We start from the raw sequence: 4,507 nt of genomic DNA, 5'->3' as shown, positions 1-4,507 counted from the left end.
TATCAACGTTTATGATCACTGATTGATGAATGAATGGCATGCATATATGGATGAAGATGATGAAGGCTGGTGTTCCACAGTGTTGCACAGGTTTGGAGCGTGCGGTTTCTATCCTTAACGCAGACCGTTGTTTATATCCTTAATGCAGACGTAGGCTACTGTAGCTTATATAAGTTCGGAGACCTCACTGTCCATGACAAGATTTAAACGGTGGCGCCACCGCCTGCCACTCCCTACTCCCGAAATGCTCTTGCATAAGCAGTCTACTGTATGTAGGCCTAGTTCTGCTCTGATGATCTGCATAGACCTGCAATTTATCTGAATGACTGTTAAAGCACTTATTTAATCAGGTGAGCCTATAATATCATTGCAAATAGGCAGGTTTCCAAGTGTCTTTGTCACTTTGAAATTACTACTTCCGGTTCCAGTGGTTGCTGCCACAGCTCCACAGTCAATGGTGGCATGGATTCCCAAAAGGTAGATTCGCAATCTATAAATCACAAAGGCTGTGCAGGTAGACCACATGACATGTCCGTAAAATAAATATATCAAATATTAAACCATAATGCATGTAACCCCCAGTAGGACCTGTCACGTACTACATGGAGACCCCTGAAGGCATCAGTATACACATACAGTATATGGGAGGCGTGGTATTTCTGGACCGGATCTCAATATATGCCTATATATGGGCATATCAATCACTGGTTGACCTGGAGTCCAATTGGACCCTTACGGGTCTGTAACTCTCTCAGAGTTAAATAAACACTGATGAATTACAGTGTAGTTTGGGCAGGGTCCCAGAGATTATAAATGGTGTCCATTGGGTCCATTGGTCAAATGCATGTCAAACTGTGTAGACTACACTTGACTGTTATAAACTTGACTATATAAATATAAGACGCTGCAGCTGGGGGTGGTTGTAACCAGAGAGGCTATCACAAAATCTCCAAATATCCCAAGGTATAAAATATATCTTACTAACAACTATAGCATTACAATCTCCATATTCGGACCGGGCTGACCTAGAGCTAAGGTGACGACAGAGACATCTAGTGTTTGTTGACATCAGGTCAATATAGATCCTGCAAGCCCCTATACCAGTAAGACGCGCAAACGCGGGAAGCGAACGCAGCTGAGACCCTGCAGATCATGTCTGTCTGTCTGTCTGTCCCGCTGTTACTGTATATGTGGACCTGGCCCCTTTTGTGCCCATATATGGAGCTGAGTGATTGCTGATGCAACACACTCCATATTTGGACGTATAGCGGGACAGACACACAGACAGACATGATCTGCTAGGTCTCATTGCGAACGCAGTGATTGCGAACGCAGTGAGCACTTACTACCAGTAAGACGCGCAAACGCGGGAAGCGAAGGCAGTCTGTCCCGCTCTTACTGTATATGTGGACCTGGCCCCTTTTGTGCCCATATATGGAGCTGAGTGGACCTGGCCCCTTTTGTGCCCATATATGGAGCTGAGTGATTGCTGATGCAACACACTCCATATTTGGATAGCGGGACAGACACACGGACAGACACACGGACAGACAGACAGACATGATCTGCTAGGTCTCATTGCGAACGCAGTGAGCACTTCTATGAGACCTAGCAGATCATGTCTGTGTGTCGTCTGTCTGTCTGTCTGTCCGTCTGTCCCGCTATCCAAATATGGAGTGTGTTGCATCAGGCGACCTAAATATTCACGTGGACTCTCAGGACAACAAATTTGCCTCTGACTTTCTAGAACTCATTCACACCTTTGACTGTGTTCAGCTTGTGCACGGCCCTACTCATGACCATTGCCATGCATGTCTCCGACCATGCTGCAATTCATTTCAACATTCCCTCAGCGCCCACGGCCTCCCCCCTAGAGCCCCCCGTTACTTTAGACCCATTACTCCACAGACCATGGTGAACTTCTGCGACACCTATCATGCTTCTCGGCAGCTTGATCCGCTTAAAGGATAATTCCATACTAAAAGGCTTTCTTACCTTTCTTTGTAGTTGTCAAAGAGGTCCAGGTGTTATTTTGTGCAAAAGCTCCTTGTTGGCTATTTCCCCTACCATAAGCCCTAAATTAATTGCATTGAATGGGAATTGAATGGGGCTATGTGGTGTTGTGCTAATTCGCTTATTTCCATCGCTCAAAATTATAATTGTTTTGTATATCCTCTCTTCATAATGTAAATAATAACCCAAGCAGCACACTTTACTACTTATTTCGATGGAAATAAGCAAATTTATTTCTCTCCATTGTCAATGCCATTTAATGTTTGTCAAAATGACTGTTTACTTGAAGATGTCAAAAAGCTGACTTGAAGATGACAATGTTAATTTGAAGAGTGAAATGCTCAATATTTTTGTAGCACTTTATATCCCAAATGTTTACATGTGCCACACTGCCACTGCTGCTAATCCTCAATAAATGTTTTTGAGGGACATTTTGTTTTGTATTCATTTAATTGCATTCTGAAAACTCAAGAATCCATAAGTGCGCTGGGCGCCGACTGGTGGTGGTTTACGTGTAATGCAACCATTTCTAGCTGTGATTGTGTGTAATTCTAGCTGTCAGCATGCAAATTAATAAATTAATCCTAAATCCATTGACTCATAACGAGATGTGACATATCAAAATGTTATAAACCCTCAACCTCAATGTCTTTTTTTTTTTCTTCTTGTACATTTTTATCCCACGATTTTGTAACCCAGTTTTTCTTATCACCCAGTGCCAATTATCTAATGTAATCCTGGGCGATACACTTCCTCTGCCAACCTGGGGGGGCAGCGGACTGACCTCATGCCTCCTTCTATGCATGAGGAGTCCAAGCTGCTTCTTTTCACCTGACAGAGGGGAATTTCCCCGGCCGGACGTAGCGCGCGGAAGGGACACGTTATTCCGACCAGTTCCTTTCCCCTCCATCAGGCGACCCGGCTGGCCAGGGGGAGGTAGTTTTAGAGACCAGGATTACGGCATGTTTTTGTGAGGGTATCTACCCTAGGGGACACGGGGGAGAACATGCAAACTCCACACAGAAAGGCCCTATCGCCAACCCCCGCCTCGGGTATGGGGCACTGATGACGCGGAGGAGGGAACACGCCGCCGTTCAACCTCAATGTCATTAACGACATATGGGATTTCGAGTTATTGTTTTTTATGTATTGCCTTTTAAAAGAATCCTCGCTCTTGTCCCGCCTCTAAAACACCATATCCGGTTTACTCTAGATCCGGGCTGCTATTCATCCGGGTGAAATGATGTTGACGTCCGCGAATGTATTGGATCATGGATATGGTCATATGGATTATCGTGCGGTTACTTTCATTTTCGCCCAGTAGTACAAGTTTCAACTTAAAGCGTAAAATGCAACGAACAATTACATGGCCTATTTAAGAGAAGGAGCTGCAGACAGTCAATCTGATGTTGGTTATTGGTTAAACTAAAGAAGGTTTTGTCACACATGGGAGAGAGCCGTGACAGGACGGGACCAGTGGACCACCAAAACCAAGCACAGACAGGTTACAGGTAATCAATGACTACCAAAATGCAGTTTTGTATGTGCATTTCGGGGGGCTTTTGGGTAGTGTGGAGAGGCACTGAAACAACCCCTCTGTAGTCCGACCCCTAAACATAACCACACGTTTTTTGGTGGTTTGACGCCCCCCCATGCCATAGGGGGACGGGGGGGACAGAGAGGCGCCGCTCTATATCCCCCCCCCCTAGCGTAGAGATAGAAATGCCATTAAATCGGGGTCCATAGCCTAATGTGTGTGAAACTGGGGGTCCATGAATGCCATAAAATCGGGGGCCATAGCCTAATGCATGTGAAACTGGGGGTCCATGAATGCCATAAAATCGGGGGCCATAGCCTAATGCGTGTGAAACTGGGGGTCCATGAATGCCATAAAATCGGGGGCCATAGCCTAATGCGTGTGAAAATGGGGGTCCATGAAATTAACATGTTTTGGAATCACTGCTATAAAAATTCTATCTTATCGGGGGCACTGGCATATCTCTTCAAATGGGGTCCGGTCAGCGGCCTAATAAATGTCGATTTGGGGATCCTTGACATGAAATAGTTTGGGAACCACTGATTCACAGTGCATTTACTTGAGTTACTTGAGTAACATGAGTAACATTACTTGAGTAAATGTACTTATGCACTTATAGGGAACCTGGAAAATGCACCACTCCAGTTACACAGTGTGTCACTTAATTCTCCTGCTGATACACGTGGAAGAGCTTAATCTAATTCTGAGAATCTGTCGTCTTAGGCAAGACAGGACACACGCACGTGTACACACACACACACACACACACACACACACACACACACACACACACACACACACACACACACACACCCCCAATGTGTTTTATCACTGTCCACCCACACACTGAGGAGATGGTGATTTATGTTTCCATTAGTCCTATAATATGATGCACTACAACAAAAATAGAAGATCTACAAGCTCACACATGAGCATATCTAGCACGATTGTGAGCTT

This window comes from Protomyctophum bolini, assembly GCF_963924005.1.
Source record: "Protomyctophum bolini genome assembly, chromosome: 8".
NCBI classification, from domain to species: domain Eukaryota; kingdom Metazoa; phylum Chordata; class Actinopteri; order Myctophiformes; family Myctophidae; genus Protomyctophum; species Protomyctophum bolini.
The sequence above is the reverse complement of the archived record's forward strand: the minus strand, read 5'-3'. Positions refer to the sequence as shown.